Here is a 27,299-nt window from a genome sequence, read left to right as displayed (position 1 = left end):
TGGCACGTTAGTCGCTCATAATGTTATCAATATCTCTCCTCTCAAACAAAGTAAGAGCTGCAGTAAAAGATGTTGCATCTTGTCTAAGATCAGCAAGTGTATGTTTTTGTTCTTTCCGCATGTTAGTGGGTATCCTCCCATCATTGTTGGAGTGTAGGGGGTTCTTTCATTGCCTTCATACAGGTTACTTTTTCTAAGTATGGTCTTTCAGCATGAGCCTAAATTATGTCTCGTCTTATTCACATTGGATTTGTGAAGGCAGAAGCATCAGAGTATAAAGCAAAGGGCTCAGGCTGCACTCACTGCGACTGATGTCTTTCAAAGACACCTAGCGAGGTAGGAGAGCAATGTGGGCCATCTAGTTACTTCGGCTTCACTTTTCAATGTGCGTTCTCCTTGCAGGCCTTAAGATGGCCACCGAGGCACAAACAAGTGCTCTTGTGATATTCAAACCAAACCTGCATACATGGACGTAGATTTAGGTCCCTCCTCCTCTTGAAGCCCTTGCCATTTTTTGAGATATCCCTAGGTCTCCTGCCTTCCCACATTAATGTATTGCATGCCTTTGCTAACTGCTTCATGTCCTGGTTGGAGGATTGGAGTTACCAGTGATTGAGCCTGGAATAAATACAACAGCCTAGTAAGAATTTTCCCCTACACTGTCATGACTCTCACTAGCTATGATATAAACAAACACCAGTCAGCAAACTTTTTTTGATCTTACCTCCAAAAGTCAGACTGCTCACCTTCTACAAACCATGGATCATTGGTGTGACAATTTTAATTTATTGTCCATCAAACCTGGGAAATTTTCCCAACAGTGCCTCTAATTTACTTTGAATCCTGATATTGCCACATATAACTTTCCGTTACTCACCTGGGGGACTGTTCGTGGTGTATCAAAGTCAATGATATGATTTCAGTTACAGTAGGTATTTTATGATGAACTTCTCCATCCCTCCAAATCATAATCCTTAACGGTTATTCCATCAAAGCAAACAGAAGAGTGAGAGGGCACACCCAGTCTACTCATTCCACACAGGGGGAAGAAATCAGATTTGATCACATTCCCCACCACCCATCCCCCTCGGAGTCCCGTAGGCTGCTCAAGTATTTATTTGCACTTCTGGACCCTAATCTGCCTTGACAAGTATGCCAAGCTCACTCAAACACTATTTCAGCATTGAGTGAGAACCTAAGAGGGATCTTCTTTTTATTCACTATTTATATCAAGTGTAGTATTCTACAGATGTTATAACAGTTGGATATTACTGTGTGGTTGTAAAAGATTCCCACGAGGCCATCCTATTCTAGGTGACCTCTAAACCTTTAAGCCCATTCAGGACCTCTTCCACCACTATTCTTACCTCTGGGACCTCTCAATCAAGTGGTGCTTTGAAACTTAAACACAGGAATTCAGACTGATGAGCTGGACTCATTCAAGAATATACATTTACTCCAGTATTGGAACTTTCATAGATTCACATGCTTGAATCATTCCCCACTGTCAAGATGGGAGTCCCCAATATATAAAAAATAGCAATGCAAAGCTACTACAAACTAGAAACCAGGCCTAGGCCCATTCCAGTGTTGTAACCTTTTCTTTTTGTAAAAGAGACCAAATACAATCAACAACCAATCAGATCAGCCTCACCCTTTAAAACCCTCCTGAGAGAACCTCAGACCTACAGATTTTCATAGCGGTAGGTGCCAAAGATGCAGAAGGTCAAGCTTTCCCAGGGGAGGAGGGTGAGTCGCAATGAATCTATGAAAGTTTACAATACTGGAGAACTAAAGTTACAGGACAGTAACTTGTTTTCTTACTCCAGTATTGGAATTTTCATTGATTCACATGCTTGAATCAGAGTAGCAAACAGTCATGAGCAAATTTGTTGCCCTTATTATTTGAACAACCGTAACTAATGAACAGAAAAGATTAGAGAAAGGAAAAGATTTTTCAATTTAGACTTCTTAAGATATCAAGACTATATTAAGCCTAATCCAACGGAAAATTCAAAGAAGTAGTAAGAAAAACAAAAGGCATCATCAAAGCTTATATGCAGATAAAATATATCCAGAAACAATACATTTATCGAAGAATGTGCGAGGATTTTAGGAAAGACAAGGAAGGAGGGATGAGGGGGAAAGGTTACAGCTACTGAAACAGGATCCTCAGGACTGCTTGGCCCACTGTCGAGTCACTGCATGTCGAAGAATTCAAGCAGTAATGCCTGGTAAAGGTATGGATACTCTTCCAAGTGACTGCTCGGCTGATGCCCCGGATAGGTACCCCAGCAAAGAGGGCTGTAGTGGAAGAGACTGCCCTCGTGGAGTGAGCATGGACTTTTCCCCTGTATGGGTTTTACAGCTAATTGATGACAATACTGGATAGAGCTGGAATCCGACGTGCACTTCCTTGTTTAGAAAGAGGGAAACCCTTATGAGGAGCACTGTAAGCCACAAAGCGCTGAGGTGAGTTTCTAAAGTATTTAGTTCTTTGGAGATAGAATTTTAAGCAACACTGAATGTCTAGTGAATTAAGTGATACCTCAGCTGGAGTGCTAGGTTGAGAGAAAAAAGTCTTAAGAACCACAGGTTTGTTTTAGTGAAAATCCGAGGGCACCTTAGGGATGAACTTAAGAGTTAGTACGGAGTACTACTGTGTCATTTTTTAACTGAAGAAAAGGCTCCTGGATAGCGAGTGCCTGCAATTCGCTAATCCTTCTAGCCGATGTAAGAGCCAGAAGAAGAGCCACCTAGGAATTTTAAGTCTGCCTTATGAGCAGTCCAAAACCACGTTAAGGTGCCACAGTAGTAGAGAAAGCTTAATCGGAAGGAAGATTCGAAAAAGCCCCTTCATAAATTGTTTAATTAATCTTGCTGACAAAAGAGAAGCGCCTGAAGATGTTTTTCTGAAACAAGAGATGGCCGAGAGGTGATCCTTAATAGACGCATGAGTCAGGCCTGCTTTTGCCAAAAAAGTATGTATGGAAGGATTTTAAGAGCTGAAGAAGAGAAAGGATGAACTCCCGATTCTTGGCACCAGTGACAAAACCTCTTCCACTTCATGCGGTACGTCTTGTTTGTACTCTGAGCACGAGCTTGGGAAAGAATGGCTCTACAATGTGCAGACAGCTTCAGGTCAAGAAACTCTCTGTGCTCACGAGCCATGCTGATAATTGCAGGGATTTGGGCGGATGCAGTACTTGGCCCTGGGACATCTTCAGCAATGACGGGATAGAAACCATGGGAATCGTATGCTCCACAGACAGAAGCTCTGTGCACCAGTACTGGCGAGGCCAGGACGGCGGTATGAGAATCATTTTGCAGGGTTCTGCCTTTAAATTCCTGAGAAGCCGAGGGAGAAGTGGAACGGGGGAAAGCGTAGACAAAGGCGCCTGACCATGCGATCGAAAACGCACTCCCCAGGATCCTGGATGGTGATGCCAGCTTGCGAAATACCGGCACTTCCTGTTTTCCGGTGTCGCAAACAGATCTATGGACGGTCTGCCCCATAGTCAGAAGTTGTCGTCCAGTGTCCTCTGGTCCAGCTCCCACTCGTGGTAGACAGACTTTATCCTGCTTAGCGTATCTGCCGTCTTGTTGAGATTTCCTGCAAGATGCTCTGTTTTCAGTGAAACCCCATGAAGGATCGCCCATTCCCAGATACCTTGAGCTTCCACAGACAACAGGCGGGATCTTGTGCCACCCTGTTTGCTGACATAACGCATGGCCGCGGTATGGCGTAGTGCTCCGAGTTCTACAGATTGATGTGCAAAAGACGATGATGATATTGCCATGGACCACTTATCTGGAGGTCCTGTAAGACCGCTCCCCAACCCTCCAGGGACGCATCTGTTTTAATTATTTGAGGAGCTGGGGTGACCATTAAGGAGAGACCCTAGGAAATGTTCTCCTTTTGAATACACCAAGAAGCGGCTTCTCTCAATGGTGTAGGGACCTTGATCATGTCCTCAAAAGACCCCTGCACCTTATGCCACTGTAAGCTCAGTTTCTCCTGGAGAGGACGCATTCGTAGTCTGCAGTGGGGTAAAAGAGAAATGCAGGACGAAATGGATCCCAGAAGGGACTTGTAGAGGCCAATTGTAAGTGAACTTCTTTTTAGAAGTAGACGGGCCATTGACATCCGTTTGGTTTGCCTTTCGAGGGACGGAAATGCCCTGTTCAGGGATGTGTCCAACATGGCTCCCTGAAAATTGATGTTCTTGGACGGACACAAGTTTGACTTTTCCCTGTTGAGGGTAAGACCTAGACTCTAGAACAGGGTTGTACAGTCTATCACCGAATTTCTGGCTGAGGTTTTGGAGGGGGCTTATCAACGAGTCGTCTAGGTAGGGGAACACCTGGTGCAGTTGTCTTCTGAGGAAAGCTGCTACCGGAGCCAGAATTTTCGTAAAGATTCTTGGTGCCGATCTGAGGTTGAAAGGGAGGACTTTGAATTTAAAGTAGCTCTTGGCTACTGTAAAGCGAAGGAACTCCCTGTGCAATGGATGAATGGGGACGTGAAAATATATGTCCTCTAGGTCCAAAGTGGCCATGAAATCTCCCAAATTTAGAAGTCGAAGTATATCCTGTAAGGAGATCATTCAGAACGACTGCTTCATGAGATAGGTATTGAGCTCCCTCAGATCTAGGATAGGGCACCACTTTGACGGTCTTTCGAACCAAGAGAACCAAGAGTAGAATCCCTTTACTCTTTCGGATAAAGGGACCGGTTCTATTGCCCCTTTCTGCAACATTAGTTGGATTTCTAGGTTCAGGAGAAGGAGATGTTTTGTTGAGTGGGTGCGAGGAGAGATGTTTAGAGGAGGATGAACAAACTCCAACGCATGGCCAAATTGAGCATTGCTGAGCACCCAGCGATCTGAGGTTATTTGTAGCCAATTTTGGAAGTAGAGAGAAATCCTGACCCCTACAGGTGTTTGATGAGGGGAAGAAACAGTAGTCGGAGCAAGCAAGTCACTATTGATGTCTTGAAGAATCCTTCCCCTGACGTCCCGGTGCTGCCTCTGGGGACCGATTTTGAATAGGTCGCTGACTGACCTTGTCACTCATTGTACTGCAGACGGTAAAACTGCGTGGCAGGTGTATAAGAGGAGTATCTATATTGTTGGTACACTCCTCTGTATGAAGGAAGCCCTCTACCCCTTGCTCCTCGTAAAGGAACTTTGCGGTATTGAAGCGTCCCCAGCAACTTCGCTGTGTCTGTGTCCTCTTTTATGTCTTGGAGAGAATCATCCACATGTTTTCCAAAGAGCGCTTCTCCATCGAATGGAAGCTCTAATATTTTGTTCTGGACCTCTGGCCTAAACGAGGTTGCTCGAAGCCAACCCTGGCGACGACGAACTGCTGATCCTGCCAGGGAACGAAAAGCAGTTGTAGCAATTTCCATTCCTCAATCAATGACCTCAAAGGAGGCCCCCTCTCCTTCCAGGAGGATCTTTTTTGCTTTGATTTTACTGTCTTCAGGTAGTTGGTCGAGGTAAGGAGATAGATCACACCACACCTAGCGGTCATAGTGGTCCAGAATCGATAAAGCATTAGCTGCTTTGACCAGTAGGCCTGACAGAGGAGAATCTCTTGCTCGTATTGTCCAGACATCTGCCTTCTTTGTCCGGAGGTGTAGTTGGAGGAGCTGCTGGAATTTTCGACTTCCGTTGGGCTGCCTGTGATTTGACTGAGTCCAGTTTCGGTGGACTCACTAGGCAGGCCGGGCTATCCTCTGGGGCTTTATATTTCTTTTCCAATTGAGGAAGCACCGGTACCACCGAGGATGGTGTCTTCATGACTTTAAGACCCTCTTTCCATGCATGATTTACAATGGGAATAGTTCTTACCGTTTTCTTATAGGGTTCCGTAAAGTCATATAAGAAACAGTGTCTGCGCCGAAGGCATAGGCAGATCAAACCTCTTGGTCACCCTTTCCAGCAGAAAAATCCACAGGAACTAGTAAAGTGGAAGGGGGAGTAGGGATAATAAATGTAAATGTGAGTGTACTTGTAAAGCGCACTGTGACTCGGGGGGGCGTGGCCAAGGACCGAGCATGGCGGACGCGATCTAGCGAGGCTCCGTCCATAGCCAACTACACTAGCTGATTATCCTTTACCCCCTACCCCCCCCCCGATCGCCACGATACACCCCCCGGTCCCGGGAGGCGGTGCGGACCCCCGACGCCGGTCAGCGGCTGGGGAGGACTGCGGACGGCTGTCTGCTGGCGGCGCATCGGGAGCGGCCTGACCCTCGTGGTGGAGCAGCGGCCTGGCGTGTTGGGGCGGCCGGCGCCGGCTGGGGCTGCTGAGGGCGTAGCCTGGGCCGCTGAGGAGCGGTGAGCCGGAGCGCGCCTGCGGAGGATCCACAGGAGGGGACAGAGATCTGCTGGACGTCCCGGGGACCTGATACCGGTGAGGGCGCTGCCTACGAAGACTGCCGTTCTGCCCTGTCTGCCTGGTGAGGAAGCGGCGCCTGCCCCCGCCGCGCTCGGCGGACCCCCTGTGACCACTGCCGCGACTGTCCTGCGCCGAGCGCCGCTGCCCGGGGGGACCACGAGGGACATTGTCGGCGGCGGGCCTGACGGAGGGCCTCCCCCTCCCCCCCCCCCGTCCCGGCACCACGAGGACTCCGCTTACCAAATTGGGCCGACGGCCAGAGGGTGCGGTACACGCAGCGGAACCGGGACAACAGGCGCCCCACCGCAGACCGCATTTTATCCTGAGAGGCCCCCTACCCCCCTTCACGGACGCAACAACGGAGTGCAATACCAGCTCCCGAGAGAGCTGTGTGGGCCGCCATTCCTGAACTCCCCCTTTTCCTGACAGTGACTGCTGGGCCCTGGGGGGGGGCTGGTGAGGCCTCCTGCATACGCCGGACGCGGCGGAGCAGCGCCGGGCGACCCCTCCCTGGCGGCTGTGCTTGGGGGGCACCGACATCTTACTCTACTGGGACCCACTCGCCGCTGGCCCAGACCAGGGGCACTGGGGACACATACAACGCGCAATATGGGCAGAAACAAGACCAAGGCGCAGGACCGCGGAGCTGGAGCCGACCTTCAGTCCACGGGCTCGGAGGACCCGCTGGCGTCCTCGAACGTGGAAATGATCCCCCCTACGGGCAAGTCCTCACAAGACGCGAAACTGGACCTTATCCTGATGGAGATCAAGGCGTCCAGGGAGGCGCTAGAATCCCGAATGGACAGCATGGCGACGAGCCTCACACTGCTTAAGGCGGACCATACGAAGCTGGCGGAGAAAGTCAAAGAGCACAAAATAGCGCTGGACGACCTCATACCACAACAAACATCCCACTCTGCGAAACTCGAGCAAATGGACAAGCAGATCAAATTGATATGGGACAAGCTGGATGATGCGGAAGGGCGGGCCCGCCGCAATAACGTGCGCATACTGGGTATTCCAGAGAAAAGCGAAGGGAAAGACCCTACCCAATTCGTGGAGGACTGGCTAAAAAAGGTGGTGGATCCCCAAGACCTCACACCACTATACAGTGTGGAGAGAGCGCACCGGATGCCTGCAAGGCCGCCTAAACTAGGAGCGTCACCGCGCCCCTTAATTGCCCGCCTGCTACACTACAAAGACCGTGACTCGGTCCTGAGGGCCGCAAGAGAGAAAGCCCCATTGCGCTTTGAGGACAAGACTATCTCTGTGTATCCAGATTTTACTCCGGCGGTACAGAGGGCCCGCTCGACGTTCCTGGGAGTTAAGCGCATGCTGCGGGACAGGGGTCTGAAGTACGCACTGCTGTTCCCGGCGCGACTCAAGGTGCTTTATAACAATAGGTCCTACTTTTTTGAATCACCGGAGGATGCGGCGGAATGGATCGAAGTGACACTGACGCCCCCGAACTCGCAGGACGCCGGTGGAGTGGACCACGGCGAGGGATCATCGCACCGGGGAGGCCGACACCAGCGGGGAGCGGCCAAGGATCACATGCACCGGAACGCGGACTCTGGGGGACCGACATTGGCCGGGGCCGAGGGGCTGGTCAGCCTGACATCGGCCGCTTTGGCTGAACACGACGCCCGGGACCCTGCCAACTCAGCCAGCCGCTCTGCCACCCACACGGAGGTGTCGGGGTCTGCTGACAGCCTGCAGCTGTTTCCCAAGATCACGGCACAAGAAGCACATGACCTATGACTGTGGTTAGGCGACGAGCCGGATGGTAATGTATGAACTATCTGTAAGGCGATTGGGGGGAGGGAGGGCCTTCCTCGCTCTTGGTGAGATGGAGTGCTACCAGCGGACTCTGGACTGGTGTAAGAGGCCCCAGACCCCCACCGTATAGACATGTTTAACTGTAAGTCAAGCCCACGTTGGGCTCTACTGTTTGGACCCCGGAAGGTTTTGTTCGGGGACCTGGGAGTTACGGGGTTGTTTCTTGTACAGGCACGAGACTCATGGTTGTTTAATTATACCTGCCCCATGGTGCGGGATCCACCGGCTACACCTGCTGCCACTAGGGATGGGGACCAATAATGACTATAAAATGTGCACTTGGAATGTTCGTGGCATGGGGTCGGTCCACAAAAGACATAGAATCCTAGCTCAACTGAATCGCAGGAAGGTCAAAGTGGCCTGCCTTCAGGAAACCCATCTAACGACCTCAGAAAGTGGGAAATTGCTTAGAAAATGGAAGGGTCAACTGTTCGCCACCTCTTACTCGGCCTTCTCGAGGGGGGCGGCTGTATGGCTGAGGAATTCGGTCCCCTTCAAGATGGTGGAGCTGAGGGCGGATACGAATGGCAGATATGTATTTGTTCGAGGGTTGTTGGATGGCTGCCCGGTTGTGTTGGGGAGTGTATATGCACCGAATTCGAACCAATCAGCGTTCCTAGTGGCGCTTAGCGGAGTGCTAGCAGATTGGGCAGATCTTCCTTGGTTGTTGGGAGGGGATTTTAATGCTGTATTAGACGTCTCGATGGATAGATCACACCCACCATTACAGGCCACGGAAAGTAGGAAACAGGCGGAGGCGCTAGTGCAGTGGGCAGAGGGTTGGCAACTAACAGATGCATGGCGTGGCAAACACGTAGGGGACAGGGAATACACATTCTATTCACCACCACATAAGTTGCACACCAGAATAGATCATGTGTTCTGCACCACGCCACTCTTGGGGTCGGTTCTAGCTGCGGAACACATGGGGAAAACTTTCTCGGACCACAGCCCGGTGGAAGTCACTTTTCAATGGGGTAGGATCCCAACTCCCATACCAACTTGGCGCCTTACCCCGGAATTATTAGAGGACACGACCTTCCGCGCCTCACTAGAGATGGCCATTGTCACTTACTTTGACATAAACAGAGGGTCGGCGAGCGCCCGCCAGGTGGAGTGGGATGCTTTTAAAGTCACGATTCGGGGAGAGGCGATGAGCACACGGGTGGGCATGAGGCACATGGTGATGGACAAACTCCGGGATGTAGAGGGACGCCTGGCACTACTGGAGAGTGAAGCTGCCGGCACGAATGTGCCTTTCACGCCCCTGCAGGAAGCACACATCCAACACGCAGAACTGCTAGAGGAGCTGCGTATCCTTGACTACCGTGAGTACACGAGTAGACAACATGCGCAGGCAGACAAGGCGGGGCCTTTATTAGCCCGGCTGGTAAAGGACGACCCGGTCCACTTGCCCATAATGGAGGTACTCGACCAGGGGGGGACCATGGCCACAACGCAGCTGAGTGTGAACGCAGCATTTCATGATTACTATGGGACGTTATACGGCCCACACGACCCTATGGTAGATGGGTCCCTTGGGGACTTCATGAGGGGGCTGGACATACCAAGGCTAGAGGAGGGACAAAGGAAGGAGTTGGCAAGACCTATTACAATAGCAGAAATTAGACAGGCCATTCGCGCCCTCCCACGGAACAAAGCCCCGGGCACGGACGGCCTTCCAGTGGAATTCTATGGAGCCTTCATAGATCTTCTGGCACCACGACTACTGGAAGTATACGGGGAGGCACTTAAGGCACGGGGTCTACCACAAACCACACTACAAGCGCTAATAGTGTCACTGCTGAAACCGGACAGGGACGGCCTATGCATAGCAAACTACAGGCCGTTATCACTACTAAACACGGATTACAAGATATTAAGTAAGCTACTAGCGAACAGACTGGCCCAATACATACCGACGCTCATACACCCAGACCAGTGTGGCTTTGTCCCGGGCAGAAGCACTGCTATGAATCTGCGGCGCCTCAGCCAAATCATGCTAGGTGCACCGGGGGGGACGGGGACGGAAGGTTGCGTATCACTAGACCTGAAGCAAGCCTTCGACTCCATCAGGTGGGACTACATGTTTGCGGTACTCGAATACTTCGGGCTGCCGGTAGAGTACATTAGTTGGGTGAAACTGCTTTACACATATCCGACTGCACGGGTCCGCACAAACAGGTGCATATCGGCACAGTTGGCAGTGGCTAAGGGCACCAGGCAGGGATGCCCATTATCCCCGCTGTTGTTTATACTAGCGCTAGAGCCTCTACTGTGCAGACTCCGGAAGTCCGCGCAGCACAGAGGTGTACGGAGGGGTGAGACGACACATGTGGTATCGGCGTACGCGGACGACATTATACTTTATTTCGGAGACCTGGGAGGGGACTTAGACCCGGTGCCCGGCATATTTAACACCTTTAGTACCATGTCGGGACTTACGATTAGTGAACCCAAGTCATATGGGTTCTTCTTCTCTGCAGCCAGGATGGGCACTCATCTTCCCTTTGCACCTTACTCATTCCAGGTGGCGGAGCACACCTTCCGTTACCTGGGGATACAAGTGTATAGAGATCCAAGGGACCTGCTAGAGGGCAACGTGGGAAGGGCAATCACGAGGCTGAGGGCACAAGTGCGATTTTGGATCACGCTCCCGCTAGCGGTGGCGGGCAGGGTGACTATTACTAAGATGGTGGTCCTGCCACGTTTGTTGTACTACTTTACTGGACTGCCGCTGAACATCCCCGCCGCAATATTCAAAGCGCTTGACACCCTGTTGACCGAACTGGTATGGGGCACCGGGAGGCGACGTATTAGCCTTAAAAAATTGCAGCTTCCCACGTCCGCGGGTGGTATGGGGGTCCCGGACCTCCGGGCATATAACTTTGCATGTCAACTGCAATGGCTTGCCTACTGGCTGGCAGGACGCAACTTGCATGAAATCGATATGTCTGACTCAGAGTGGAATAGAGGGAGGGTTCACGCCATGTTGATCCCAAAGGCGGGGATCCCGAGATCCACGCCCCCCCTGCTCCGCATTGCGATTGAGTACTGGAGGCGGGCCGTGAAATACACGTCTCCCGCGTCAACTTACGCCCCTACAATACCATTACTAGGGTTACCAGCCGGACTGCGAACACTATCGACACACATGCTGACGGATTGGCACGATTTGGGTGTGACCCAGGTGGGGGATTTCTTTAATGATGGCAAGATGATGGCTTTTGAGGAATTTCGCATTACACACCACTCACCCGGGAGGTCGTTCTTGTTACACGCAGGTGTGAAATGTTACATAGCGCAGGCATGGGCCCCTGACGGGACGGAGCCACCCACGAACCCGCTAATCACGATGCAGTATCTAATGGGGAATGGCAGCCACCTGACCAAGTGGATAACGCATGGTATAAGAGAGGGCAGGGCCATATCACTACAACCATTGCGAGATAAGTGGGAGCATGACATCGGGAGACCGCTTAGGGACAAGGAATGGGACAGGATCTTGAGATACCCCAAGAAGGTATCGAGGAACCAGAAGTTTAAGTTCATACAGCTCATGCTCCTCCATCGAGCATATCTGACGCCTCATCGCCTGCACACTATGTTCCCAGACACTCCTAATACTTGCCCAAGGTGTGGGGGGGAGGATGCCCGACTGGTTCACATGTTATGGGCTTGCCCTAAACTGGGGTACTATTGGACCACAGTGCAGTCTGATTTAGCTAGGCTGGTTCCTTCCAAACCGTACAACACATTGGAATATACCCTCCTGGGACTGGGCCCTGTGGAGCGGAGAAAGAGCGTAGGCACACGGTTCACAGACTTAGCACTGATATTAGCGAAGCGTGCGATCACCATGAGGTGGAAGTCCCCCAAGCCACCAGACCCTGAGATGTGGAGGGCGGAGCTAGTGAGGTGGGGAAAGGCTGAGGGTACGACGTTACAGCGCGAAGAACGCAGAGGGCTTAGGAAACACCCCATTTCCCTGGACTGGAACACTTTGCTGGGGACATTGGAATCAGGGAGCGACTCGGACTCAGAACACACCATAGATATGGGACACCAGGACTAAGGGTAGCTCCACTTCACAGGCTGAAACATGTGTGGCGGCAACCAAAAGGTGGGACCCATCGCACGAATGTAGAGGTGTACGGCCGAAAACGGCGCTCACAGGACAGTGTCTACCCCACATGCCCCTAGTGCGCATTCAACAGGGATACTAAAAAACCCGATATATACATGTGTAGGAATGTCCGGCATCAAGGGCTGGTGTAAAAGTGAATGAGTAGTGCCTGAGGGGGGGAGGGAGAGGGGGGGGGGTAGTTTGGTTGGGTGTTACAGTAACATAATGGAAAATGGAAATGTGTACATCCTGTCAGAGTGATTATATGATGCAAAAATGAAGCTTGTGTACTGGAATGTTATGCTCTGATTACTATACCTTCGTTTATCCTGCCAATAAAGAAATTTTCAAAAAAAAAAAAAAAAGCGCACTGTGACTCCAAGGAGTAACCTGGCGCTGAAGACCGCTGGGGAACCCGTCCTGGTTTTCCCTGTGAGATGGTCCCTTTCTGGGTATCTCCAAGGTGAAACCAGGCATCCCCGGCGTCTGTGGGGGGGCCGTTGTAGCGATGAGGCAAGCTTAGTGCCCAGAGTTGCTGAGTGTGTTCCCTGGTTAGAGTAGGCACCGAGGCGAGAATTATCAAGTCAGTTTGACCCTGGTCCACAACCCTGCCGCGTGGGGGATTGAACCCTGGTCCCGGGCCGTTCTCTGCTTACGGATCTGCAGCCTCTAACCAGTGAGCTACACCACTCCATATAATAATCCCACTCCCCATGCAGGTCTGGGAGATCCGTGTCCCCTTGGTCATCATCCCAGGTATGTTTACATTAAGCAAATGGGTGGATATACTATCTTGATCTGCACATCACCATATGTACAGAGGTCATGTAATTTGCAATATGTCACTTTCCAACCATTTAATATCGGGTGCTAAACCGGTGCCAAATACTGTCCACCTACAGTATTACACTTTTGGAACTATGGAGTAGTCCAAATCAATTGTTATAAATGCAAAAATGTTCAATGTTGTACTGCCCGTTCAAAAAGTGTGCTAAATGACACAGCAAACTCCATCAAGTGATCCAAATCCCAGTCGAGATTTCTGTAATGAATCTTTATTCCAAAATTCACAGAGCAGCCGATGCGCGTTTCGCCCAGCAGGGCTTCCTCAAGGCTTTATAGAATGAATAATTCTTTCTTTTGATATAATCAGTCTGGCTATTGTAGAGCATCAGTCTTTGTTGCGATCATATTTTTAGGATTCAAATGTAAAATATGAAATGTGTGGCGACAGATCCAATCACCATCACTCCTAGCTTCTAAGTTCCGAGCCGTTTTAAAGTGAAAGGGTCATCACTCCTAGGACCATATTAAGTCCTCACTGGTAATATTTCTTGACTCTTGTTATTGGTGTGTCTTCCTTCCATAAAAGCCAAAAACTTCCATCTTTTTGAAAACTTTCTCCAATTGATAATTGTACGCCACGTGATAACCTTGTCGCTGTCCAATATATAATTTACCTACTCCAGAAAGATAAATGTGTTTTTCTTCCCTTGATAAGGTCTCAAAACCGGCTGTAAGCCTCCAGAACCGTCACCCTTCGCTTCCTATCCAGTCTGTAGTAGTGTACGAAATCAATTTAATAAAAGAAAAGTTCACATATCATGTTCAACAACATACAATAACATGGCGAATGTGGATACCTGAAATAAATAAGTGTAGCTTGTTGCCCCGAGACAGCTAGGGTAGTCAGCAATAAAGCTGCTCAAAATGACGGCTATTCATTACACTTCTACTGTTTATGTGCTACTAATAGTAGTGATTAAGCAGGTGCACATTAAATTAAATGAAGGATACACGTCTCACTATCAAAGTAATGAAATGTTTTGTATTACCATAATGTGAGATATAAGAAGGAGCGTATTAATTAGTCATGGTGATTTTAGAGAAATGCTCATACAAAAATTGTGATTTTAGTGAAATACGCATAAAAGAATTCTTCGGAAGAAGGGTTATCACATTTAACTTGCCATGATGTTTTGACTAATGGCTCATTTCATGAACTTCTTACCACAATGCAATGGCAAATATAAAAGCTGGCAAACGCGTAACATACTGTGTTACTCTACAGGGCCGATTAGGGAGAAACACTCCTGAATCATCAACTAGAAAACAGTTCCAAAATGCACTGAAATGGGCTTTTTATGATAACCTGTATGATGCTGTTTATATTAAATAATTGTGACACTATTTAAAGATTGTGTGTATGGTCAGTATAAGAACTTGGGCTATCTTATCTACCGCCCTCCAGGGACGTCCACTCAATTCATAGGCAGCTTGTTAGAGGTGATGACCCAACCAGCACTACGATATAACAGAGTCCTAATCTTGGGCGACCTGAACCTACATTTCGAGGACGTGGTTGCAAAGAGGCTCAAAGGGTTATTGTCTCCATGAAGTCTTTGATGTTTAACCTTCTATCACTGACACCCACACATCAAATGGGCAATCTCCTTGATCCGATATTTGCCAACTGGGACGATGTGAAGGCACAGTGCCCCATCAGGGTTCCCTGGTCGGATCACTGCCTTGTACCGTTTTCCGTTTTAAGCAGATCTATAGGGATCATATCGAGGAAACCCTCATTTCCCAAACGTAGGAATTGGAAGAAATTTAGCCAAGAAACATTTGAGCTTGCTTTGAAGCATGCCGATCCTCCATTAAGAGGGACCCTCAATGAGGCTTGGAAAGTTTAAGAAGACTTGTTGACCACAGCACTAGACAAAGTGGCACCATGGACGAATAAAGCCCCAGCACGTCGCACTAAATCTGCCCCATGGTTTAATGAGGAATTAAAAGCAACCAAATCCGCTTGTAAATATCTAGAACGCTCTTGGCGTAAAGATTATGGTACCACCCATAAGCTACAATATAAGAACAGTATGAGGAAATATTACAAACTGATAAGGAAAGTGAAAAGCGAATTCTTAAGTGAGAGAATTGAGTCAGCCGAGAATTCTACTAAGGAATTATTCTCAATATACAAGGAGCTGACGGTGCCCAATAGGACAGTGGTCCAAGACACTTTCTCCGAAGAGATCTGTGAGTCCATTGCGCACCATTTCGTGAAGAAGGTGGAGAAGATATACGCCTCCTTCCAGACAGGGGCTGGTAAAGATATATCTGACCCTGAAGGTAGTATGAGGAATATAGCGGACAAACACTTGAATTGTTTCGAGGTCCCTCCGAGATTGGAATTACTGAGAATTGCGCTCAGCATTCAATCAGGATCTCCCACCGATGCTGCTCTGCCTAAGATTTTTAGGAACCAGCTGGAATTCCTGATTAACCATATAGATCTCTCTCTCCTTTCAGGAAGGCCTCGTACCTGCTGACTGGAAAAGGGCTCAGGTTATCCCAATAAAAAAGAAATCAAATTTAAATATATCTCAATTGGAGAATCTCCGGCCTATTTCGCTCCTTCCCTTCTGTATGAAAGTAGTGGAACAAATAGTCAATATCCGGCTAATGAAATTCATGGAAGAAGGCCGACTTTTCCACCCTTCCCAATCCGGCTTTAGGGCAAGCCATTCAACGGTAACTGCTCTTCTCTTCTCCACTGAGACCCTCTGGCAAAATGTGGATGAGGGAGAGACAGCTGCTTTAGAGCGCGGCTTTCGATACTGTTGAACACTCCTTGCTACTAGCTTGTCTCAGTGAGGTCAGAGGGAAGGGACAGGCTTACAATTGGCCATGCTCATTCCTTGCAGATAGGACCTTCCAAGTCCATTGCCCTCCGTTAAAATCAACACAGCGGAGTTTAAAGCAAGGGGTTCCACAAGGCTCTATTTTGAGCCCTACATCGTTACACCTCTATATGGAGCCCCTTGCGAGGATTGTGGAATCATACGGTGTGGAAATTGTATCCTATGCCGACGATACACAATTGGTGGTCACTTTATCTCAAAGTCCCGCTGAGGCGGCAGCCAATTTCTCCGCCTGTTTAACTGCTTTAGCTGGTTGGATGAATAATAACTGCCTCCGCCTTAACGGGAATAAAACAGAGTTGTTAGTGATCGGTAAGAGGCCATCTATCTGGTTGTCGGCCTGGTGACCCCGGAACTAGGACACACACCCTCCCCTTCAGACCTTGTGAAGAACTTAGGTATTCACCTGGATACTTATCTCTCGTTTGAACAACAAATTGGAAGTATCTCAGGCAACTGATATGGCATTCTGAAAGCCCTTCAAAAAGTCTTAGATCTTCTTCCCATTAAAGCAAGGAAAACCTTAATACACGCCTTAGTCACTCAACACCTGGACTATGGGAATTCTTTGCTTATTGGTCTTAACAAAAAAGGAATCCACCAATTCCAATGTGTTCAAAATGCGGCTGCCAGACTCGTTCTTAATCTGCCCAGAAAGACATCAGGGAAACGAGCTTTAGCTACTCTCCATTGGCTCCCTATATGGGAACGCATCCTGTTTAAAACTATGTGTATGGCCCACTGCATTGCACATAGCAAAGCCCCTGTATATCTCCAAAATTTGCTGACCATCTATCGTCCTAAACGCATCCTGAGATCTCCTGGCTGCATGCAATTCCATGTCCCTCGTATACATAAAGCGCGGATGGGAGGCCGTTCTTTTAGATACTTAGCCTGTGAACAGTGGAACACACTGCCTATTGAACTACGGATGGAGCCCTCGGAAACAAGGTTCTGCCTGAAACTTAAAACTCATATTTTCCCGAAAAATTAACTCTTTGGAGTTGTGCCATCTGACCTCACCTGCTGCTGAATTCTGGCCTTCCTTTGGACTGTGCCCATAGCGTGGGGACACACTGATTATAATGTAACCATGCACTTTACAAATGTTTTTATTATTATTATTATATAGGAGTATATTAAGCAATTGAGACAATCACCAAATAATTATGAGAGTGTAGTAAGAATAAATGATATACATCCATGCTTATTTGCAATGATGAGATGATGAACATGGATACTGAAAGACTTAGCATACGGAAGAGTTCGGTAACTTGAGTTAACTAGCATTGGCAATGCCAATAGATCAGTTCATGAATGCCCAGTCAAGTCAGACCTAAAAATCCATGTAGGTTAATGACTGTCCTCCTCACATTTGAGCTGCTTCCCGAGTAAAACATCATTAATTATCTAGTTTATCTAAGACACTTTAATAGCATTACAATATCGTGTGTATACCCCCTGAAACTTAAAAATACAGCAGCTGGATAAACAAAATGCTCACAGCTGTGTGAGGGCAAACACTTTATTTAAGCACACAACTTCTGCCCAATCAAAACATGTAGTCCTAACTCCCAACAGGTGGGTGGACCAAAGCCCTTCTCTAGTAAAGCTCACATAAATGTCTGGTGACAGCTGTTCTGTCAAGCCAGTTCCTAAGAATGAATATATTCGGTTTAATGTTAAAAAAAAACTGTTCCAAAATGGCAACCATTCAGAACGTGGTTGTGGAATATGTGCTACAGAACTTACTATTAGGGCAAGTTATGCAGGACTTCAGACTCCGTAAAGGCACTGCATATTGACAGGAGGATGGATACGCACAATAATTGTGATAAATAGTGAACACAGCGGTAGGAAAATATGCTTTAAATTTATGAGACGTATAAAACATTATGTACTGTTTCCAGATTAAGGAGTCTAAGACTAGAGTCGCAACATATTTGGTTATGGCACAATCAGTTCTAGCATAGACTACGAATTGTCTTGTCTGGGACACTTACCTCTACATCGAACTTGAATAAAATTAAGTGACTAAATAATAACTTGAATCTGCCAATATGTATTAACCAAGATAATGGAATTTGTAGTACAATTTTTGCAAATATTGAAGTGTCTAATATGTGTGCACCAAACCAAACCAGGACAAATGGAATCACAAGTTGTAGTTCTTGCAATGACTCCGCTGGTGGTACAGCATATACTCAGACTAATTGGCTCAATAGGGACAATTTCCAAGTAGGGGGGGACTTGATGCCTAATTTGTACAACATAAATGATTGGAATCCCAATATACCTTCAGGCATGCCATCTCGCCCTTGTGACCATCCAGGGCCCAAGTCTAGTAGCAACAATTGTTTGCCACCTAATCTTAATTGTTATCCAGGAACACAGCTGGGTTAAACTAAAAGATGAGCGATCCTGAATGGTTACCATACACCGGGAAACATGATGTGTGTATCCAAGAAACATGGGCTACTGAGAAAGCCTTTATAGATTGTTTAACCTCCTTTAGTACAGAGGCAAAACCAGCTGAGCATTTTGGAAGAACAATTGGAGGGCTTTTAATCTTAGTAAGAAATAGCCGTTTTAGCTCATTAACCACCCTGAAAATAGATAACCTGACTTAATGGGGATTATAGTAATCTAAGTTACAGGACTTTTTCTGTTCCTAATAAACACTTATGTTAAAACAACATCAACTGATAAACCTTTAGATGCTATACTAGAAACCGTACATTCGGATACAAGAATAATAGTGGAAGGGGACTTTGATACCTCTTACGAACCTTCCTCGCTCATAAACGAGATTACGGATGAAGAGGATGAATATTGGGGTATTCTATCATTGTCAAGACCACTAAGAAAAAATCTCTCCTCGAGCACATTTAAAGGAGCTTCATTAGCAATCAATAGAGGGCTGAGAGCCTGTAATGGATGCACCATTTCCAATCCAGACAGAGCACCTACCTTTGAAAGAGGAACTTGCATTATCGCCATGGATTATGTCCTTATTGATGTAAGGTTATGGTCGCTTTTGGCTGGTATGGAAGTTACTGAGCGATCCGAAAGCAACCATAACCCTCTGGAGGTAACTCTACTTGGGGAATCTGAAGTTAGCAAGTAATTTTACTCACACAGATGTCCCCGCTCTCTTTGTAACCAATAATCGTCGCTCTGTCAAGTGGCCTGGGTTGTTGGTCGTTTTTTTGGAACAATACGAGGGGATGAAAGTAGCCAATATTTCCATTTTAACTGTGCATAACTAGATGTTTGGGGAGCCACAAAAGTTTTTTTTAAGGAGGTGACCATTACAAAACCTAATTTGGTCAAAGATAAAGAATGGTTTGACTCAACATGCAAAGTAGCCATGAGTTCGCTATGGTCGACTATTTTAGATGGGGATAGGTTGAAAATTAGTATATCTAGACGTACCTATAAAGCTAGATTGAAGCAGGCAAAAAGGGATTGGGTTGAAAATCTTTGGCAAGACCTGCTTGCTGCTAGTAAAATTAAGGATAAGAGAACCTTTTGGAGACTAGTTGCACTAGCTAAGCCAGGCAGTGTGACCCCCCCCCCCCCCCCCCCCCCCCCCAGTATAACATATCTCCTGAAAAATGTGTGTCGCACTTTACTGCTCTTTATACCATAATCAACTATGATTGTGGGCTAAGTAATGGTCAGGTCATTCCCTCAACTATATCTACTGTAGACAGCTGCTACCCCAGTTTCCTTTAGCCTAGATGAAACAATTTGTGCCATTAATTCGATAAAAACTGCAAAGGCACCAGGTTCTGAAAATATTCGAAGGGGACTTTTATAAAACTAAGCCACAAATCTGGTCGAATTTTTTGAACTTGCTATCAAACGCTATTTCTGCAGGGGGAGAATTACCTGAATCATGGAGGCGAGCGGAGATCATAACCATATTTAAAAAGGGAGATGCAAGTAACCCTGCCAATTACAGGCCAATAAGCTTGACTATGTGGCAAAAGAAAATCCAGGCACGTTTTGAATGAACTGATTGATTGGGTGGACGTCAATAAAATAATGTCACCTCTTCAAGCTGGCTTTAAGCTAAATGTCAGCACAATTAACCAGATTTTTAGAATTGAGATTTTATATTGGGGAAGCGTTTTATTACAACAAAAGCTCTATGTGGCATTTATAGATTTTAGAGCTGCATTTGATCTTATCTCATGCCTAAAAGTATGGCATGTTATTTGAAATCCGGCGAGTTCAAGCCAATCTTGTTCAGCTTTTAGCAAACTGCATGAGAGCAACTTTGCACAGGTTTGCTGGGGCCCCAATGGAGAGCAGACCGAAGGCATACCGTTTAAACGAGGGGTGTGCCAAGGATGTGTTCTCGCACCTACATTGTTTTCCTTATGTATGAATGATATTTTTAACGTTTTGGAAAGTTGCAGAAATTACTCCCCCCCACTCTGAATAACAGGAAGGTTCTAATTTTACTCTTCGCTGATGATTCTCTTATCTCGAAGACTCCTCTGGGCCTGCAAATTTTAGTCAATAGATTCTTAAGTTTCTGCAAGTCAAGTGACCTGGAACTAAATTAAATAAGACTAAATTTATGGTGTTGGAAAAGGGTATGGGAAAAAAGGTAATTCAAATTGGTAATGAGGCACTAGAAAGGGTAGATAACGTTGGTTACCTAAGGGTGTGACTAATGGAACATTTTAAGTGGCTGGGTCAATTAAAAGCCCTGTGCTCCATGTATAAAATCACAATTGGAGTGGCCCCAAAATATTTGCGAGAGATCAACCCCAGCGCCTTTTGCACTTTGCTCAGCAGACTAAGTTTATTGTTCCTAAAATCAAACCCTTCTTGCATTCTTGGTCGATCCTTCTCTTATTTAGGACCATCCCTGTGGAATTAAACACGAGCAGCCTTGTAATATAGCATAGATCGAATGCATCATTTGGATGCATAAGCAAAAGTTTCACACGTAGTCTAGCCAGGTTTGGAGATATATCGAGTTAAGGACCATGGGGCTGCGCTCTACGCCGCTTACATTTGGGGCTATACGGATGTCCTGCCCTTTCATCCAGCTCACCCCTTATCCCATTGTATTTGGAGTAGGGCTAAAAAGAATAGCAGATGTGACTGTACTAAAAATACTAGTTTATTGCGTTTGCCTTTGGACCACACCGAAGCGATTACAAGGATTTGCTTGCCGAATTATTAAAGATCCAAGGAGCCAGGATGCTTCCTTGGGTAAAATTTGTACGTACATGGTTGGAAAAGCGGGGTTATAAAGTTACTGGGCTGACCCTACAGGAATCAACAAAGCAGACATGAACGTACTGAAGGCTAACCATTGGGCTTAGATTGGCGAAGAATACATAAATAGCTCAAAAAGCTCCTTAACCATTGCGTCCCTGGAACATACACTTACACAGTCTTTTGAAGAATATTTGGATTTAGTACCTTCACCAATAACCAAGAGTTTCTACTTACATTTCCGTTTTGGGATTTTTCCTTTGAGATCGTTCACCCATAAAGAAAGCAGGGAACAGGAGTCTGTTGCTTGCCCTATGTGTGGCCAGGGTGATGAAAATGAATCGCACTTATTGTTTTTCTGTTCAGAGTATTTGAATACTCGTCGCAAGTCGATTCGTCCCTTGTGCCATGATGGAAATAACTTGTTACCAGGTAGGTCTTAGAATTTTAAAAACGGACACCTCCTTCATTGATTCAAGTGATGAGACTGTCACCTTACTTACTGCACTTTTTGCTATGTGTTTATAGCTGTTGATTATAATTGCTCTGATTATAAAGCAGAGGTCACTTTATATTCTGGCATGACTTTAGGGATTGTGATGCATTATGTAATTAATCAATTGGAATGTACCATATGTTTTATATAATAATTCTTATACATGATTTAGTTTTTAATGTCTATTAAGAATGTATGCTTTGATGGATGCAACAACCGAATAAAGATATATATATATATATATATATATATATATATATATATATATATATATATATATATATATATATATGTATATATACACACACATATAAATCTATATTCACTGAAAAAACCATAGCTTATAGACCATATATAGTTAGGGATTAGCATTTACAAAACCTTAATTTACTCACACAAAACCATTAAAATTCGCATATATAGTTAGTTGCACTAACTATATATCGCGCAACCGCAATCCACTGCTGATGATTTCACATATTACATCATTCATGACATGATCAGTGACATCACTGATGACATCACTGATGACATCCAGTGACTGTATGTTTCTGTAAAGTTAAAATATGTCTTACATATTGAAGAATGAGTGGATGTATAAGTGTCTGGATGAAGGATTTAGTAGGTGCATGACTGACTGTATGAGTGAGTGATTAAATGTGTCTCACCGAGTGCATGGGTTAGTGACTAAACTGTCTTAATTTGTGCATCATTAGGTCTGTTGTTCTGTAAACTGCTACATGTGTTGATCAGTAGCTATGTGAGTAACTATATCAATCAATCAATCATCGTATTTATATAGCGCACTACACACCCAGAGGGTCTCAAGGCGCTGGGGGGGGGGGAGGAGGAGGGGGGGGGGGGGGGGGGGAAATCTGCTACTGCTCGAACAACCAGGTCTTGAGTTTCTTCCTGAAGGCGAGGTGGTCCTGGGTCAGACGGAGGTGGGTGGGGAGGGAGTCCCAGGTCTTGGCGGTGAGGTAGGAGAAGGATCGTCCCCCTGTGGTGGCTCTGCGGATGCGGGGGACGGCGGCGAGGGCGTGGCTGGTCAAACGAAGCTGGCGTTTGGGAGCGTAGAAGTTGAGGCGGCTGTTGAGGTATCCTGGTCCTTGGCTGTGTAGGGCTTTGTGTGCGTGGGTGAGGAGACGGAAGGTGATTCTCTTGTTGACCGGGAGCCAGTGCAGATCTCTCAGGTGTCCGGAGATGTGGCTGCGACGGGGGATGTCCAGGATGCGTCGTGCTGAGGCGTTCTGGATCCGCTGGAGTCTCTTCTGGAGTTTGGCGGTGGTTCCGGCGTAGAGGGTGTTGCCGTAGTCCAGACGGCTGGTGACGAGGGCCTGGGTGACCGTCTTCCTGGTCTCGGTGGGGATCCACCGGAAGATCTTACGTAGCATGCGCAGGATATTGAAGCATGACGAGGAGACGGCGTTGACTTGTCTCGTCAAGGAGAGGGAGGAGTCCAGGATGAAGCCCAGGTTGTGTGCGTGGTCTGTTGGTTTGGGTGCGCTGCCTAGGGCGGGGGCCACCAGGAGTCGTCCCAGGCGGAGGGTGAGGATCCCAGGATGAGGACTTCCGTCTTGTCCGAGTTCAGTTTCAGGCGGCTGTTCTTCATCCAATCGGCTACCTCTTTCATCCTTTCGTGAAGGTTGGCTCTGGCGGTGGCGGGGTCGTTGGTAAGGGAGAGGATCAGCTGGGTGTCGTCGGCGTAGGAGATGATGTTGAGGTTGTGCTGGCGTGCGATGTCTGCGAGGGGGCTCATGTAGATGTTGAAGAGGGTCGGGCTGAGCGAGGAGCCTTGAGGGACGCCGCAGATGACTTCGGTGGCTTCAGATCTGAACGGGGGGAGGCGGACTCTCTGTGTTCTTCCGGCGAGGACGGAGATGATCCACTCCAGTGCCTTCTCCTGGACTCCGAGGTTGCTGAGGCGTTGTACTAGGGTACGATGGCAGACAGTGTCGAAGGCCGCGGAGAGGTCGAGGAGGATGAGGGACGCTGTTTCTCCGTTGTCGAGCAGCACTCGAATGTTATCGGTGGCTGCGATCAGGGCGGTCTCGGTGCTGTGGTTGGCCCGGAAGCCGGACTGCGAGGGGTCGAGGGATCCGTTTGTCTCGAGGAAGGCGGCAGCTGCTTGTTGACGGTCTTCTCGATGACTTTTGCAGGAAACGGGAGCAGCGAGATGGGGCGGTAGTTCTTGAGGTCGTTGGGGTCAGCCGATGGCTTCTTGAGTGGAGCGCTGAGTTCGGCGTGCTTCCAGCTCTCCAGGAAGGTAGCGGTGTCGAAGGAGGTGTTGATGATGTCCCGTAGGTGGGGTGCGATGATAGCGTCGGCCTTGTTGAAGACGTGGTGAGGGCAGGGGTCGGTCGGAGATCCGGAGTGGATGGAGTTCATCGTGCGGATGGTGTCTACGGTGCTGATCGGAGTCCAGGCGCGGAGGGTGGTGGTGGGGGGCGGTGGTTCGGTCGTGGTGCTCGTCGGTTGAGTGCTGAAGCTGTTGTGTATGTCCGCGATCTTGTTGTGGCAGTAGGAGGCGAGGGAGTTGCAGAGGTCTTGCGAAGGGGTGATGTCGTTTCCGGCGTTGGGGTTGAAGAGCTCTTTGACGATAATGAAGAGTTCTTTGCTGTTGTGTGCGTTGTTGTCCAGTCGTTCCTTGAAAGCAGTTTTCTTGGTGGCGCGGATGAGTTGGTGGTGTTTCCGGGTGGCGAGCTTGAGGGCAGTCATGTTGTCCGGTGTTGGGTCTCTGCGCCAGGTTCTCTTGAGGGCTCGGCAGTTCTTCTTGGAGCTCTTGAGTTCGTCGGTGAACCATGGGGCTTTCTTGCTGCCGGGTCTGCTGGGCGGGGTCCTCAGGGGGGCGAGCTCGTCTGCGCAGTCGCTGATCCACGTCGTGAGGTTGGTGGCCGCCTGGCTAGGGTTCGTTGTGCTGGTGGGAGGGTTCGTGCTCAGGGAGGATGCGAGCTGGTCGGCTGTGATCTTGTTCCAGCTTCTGCGTGCAGCCTGTTGCTGGTGGTGGTGGATCGTGGTCCTTGCGAAACTGAAGTGGACGCAACTGTGGTCCGTCCAGTGGAGTCCGGTGGCGTGGCTGAAGGCGATGTCCTTGCTGGATGAGAAGACTGGGTCGAGTGTGTGTCCGGTGTAGTGGGTGGGGGTGGTCACCAGTTGCTTGAGTCCCAGGTTGGCGAGGTTGTCCAGCAGGGTGGTGGTGTTGCAGTCGTTGTTGTTCTCCAGGTGGAAGTTGAGGTCCCCGAGGAGGATGTAGTCAGCGGAGCAGAGGGCGTGCGGGCTGATGAAGTCGGCGATGTCTTCGCTGAATTGTGTGCGTAGTCCAGGGGGTCTGTAGAAGAGGGTGCCTCTGAGGGTGGTCTTGGGGTTGATGTGGACTTGGAAGTGCGGGTGCTCAGCGGTAGCGAGGGTGTCATCGGTGTTGGTCGTGATGCGGATGGTGTTCCTGTGGACGATGGCGATGCCTCCTCCGGTGATGTTGATGCTGTCCCTTCGGATGATCTTGTAGCCATCTGGGATGGCGATGGCGATGTCGGGCGCTGAAGAGGCGTTTATCCAGGTTTCCGTGAGGAAGGCGACGTCTGGGGCTGTGGTGTCGAGCGGTTCCAGAGCTCGACGGCGTGCCTGTGGACGGAGCGGGTGTTGAGCAGGATGCATCTCAGGTGGCTGCTGCCGTTGTTCGTCGAGGTCTTGGGCACTGCTGGAGTGGTGCGGGTCGGGATGCAGGTGAACTTGCAGGAGTTGCAGCAGAAGGGTCCGTGGGTGCGTCTCGGGGTGGGTCGGTAGCAGCCCGGGGCTCGGCCGGCGTTGAGTGCGTTGAGGGCGGCGGCGTCGTACGTCAGACGGGTGGGCTGGGGTCTGCCAGGGGTCCTGGCGCTGGGCGCGGTCAAGGCGCGGACGGGCGCAGACGGGCTTACCTTTGGCGCACCTTCGGCACTCAGTCGGTGCTCCCGCTGCGCGCGTCCGCTGCGCGCGGTCGCTGAGTGGGTGTCATAAGTCCGTAGCCGGGAGGGCGGGTCAGCTGGGAGCTGGGAGGCGGGGTTATTGATTGGTTGCCCAAGTATTTGTATGGGAGACTGAGTGTGTGTGTATGGGTGGCTGGGAGGTGTGTGACTCTGTGCATAGATGTGTGAACAGTTGATTCACTAGATGTATGGGTTCAAAAGTGCATGTGGAATCAGCTGTAAGGGCGGTTGACTGTGTGCATGAGTACATGTGAGAGTTGACATATATAAATAACTGTGCATAAGAGCCAGTGAATGTGCAAGTGGCTGTATGGATCATTGTAAACTTGTATCAGGGATTGTATAAGAGAGTAAATATGTGTTAGTATATGTTTGAATAAGTAAGGTGTGTATAACTGTATAGTTGAGGAAATGGATGTGATTGATTTTTTGCATGACCGACTAGGTGTGTGAGTAACTCCATGGATGAGTGACAGTCTGTGAGTGTCTGTTTACACCGATTGTATCTAAGGTTATATTAGAATCTGAAGAGGTTCATCGTATTATCACATGAATGATATCATCAGTGATGTGATAAGTAATGTCAAATGAGATGTCATCAGTGATGTCATTTGAGATGTCAAATGAGATGTCAAATGAGATGTCAAATGAGATGTCAAATGAGATGTCAAATGAGATGTCAAATGAGATGTCAAATGAGATGTCAAATGAGATGTCAAATGAGATGTCAAATGAGATGTCAAATGAGATGTCATCAGTGATGTCATTTGAGATGTCATCAGTGATGTCACTGACCATGTCATGAATGATGTAATATGTGACATCATCAGCAGTGGATTGCGGGTGCGCGATATATAGTTAGTGCAACTAACTATATATGCGAATTTCAATGGTTTTGTGTGAGTATATTAAGGTTTTGTAAATGCTAATCCCTAACTATATATGGTCTATAACCTATGGTTTTTTCAGTGAATTTTCAAGGTTTTGTAAATGCTAATTCCTAACTATATATGGTCTATAACCTATGGTTTTTTCAGTGAATTTCAATGTTTTTTTATTGCACATATCAAAAACTGTTAAATGTATTATTCTTTTAAATGAAAAATATATTTTATATGTTTGTAATGTAATTTTTTGATACATCTGCCAAACCCTAACCTCTTAATAGTGCACTGTGGTGGAATTGATTTTGGGACTATGACTGGGGTTGGTCTGGAAATGCTTTTAAAGGACACCTTTCATCAATTGATGACACTTTTTCCCCAAACTGCCTTGGTATATTCCAATATATGCCAATGACAGAAATGGAAGTGGTCCAACCAATTTTTTCCACAATTTGAGAAAGCACGCAAACATGTGAATAAATCTGTTTCTGCTTACATGAGAGAATTTACAATGGGTTTAATATACAACAATAACTTGCGTTACAACATGCAAGACATCTACATAGGAGATGGTGTGCACTTCTCCGATGAGGGGAATAGAATATTCCTCCTGAATTTAAAACTGTGCATTGGAACC

The 27,299-nt window shown here is 47.8% G+C and overlaps 1 protein-coding gene across 5 annotated transcripts in view; it reads right to left on the bottom strand.

Moving 5' to 3' along the window:
- The window catches only part of WNK1 (WNK lysine deficient protein kinase 1), a 1,566,458-nt gene that overhangs the window by 846,546 nt on the left and 692,613 nt on the right, over nt 1-27,299 (bottom strand). The gene's annotated exons all lie outside the window — the stretch shown is intronic.

Source organism: Lissotriton vulgaris, chromosome 1_2 (genome assembly GCF_964263255.1).
Source record: "Lissotriton vulgaris chromosome 1_2, aLisVul1.2, whole genome shotgun sequence".
In the NCBI taxonomy this organism is placed as follows: domain Eukaryota; kingdom Metazoa; phylum Chordata; class Amphibia; order Caudata; family Salamandridae; genus Lissotriton; species Lissotriton vulgaris.
The sequence above is the reverse complement of the archived record's forward strand: the minus strand, read 5'-3'. Positions and strand labels throughout refer to the sequence as shown.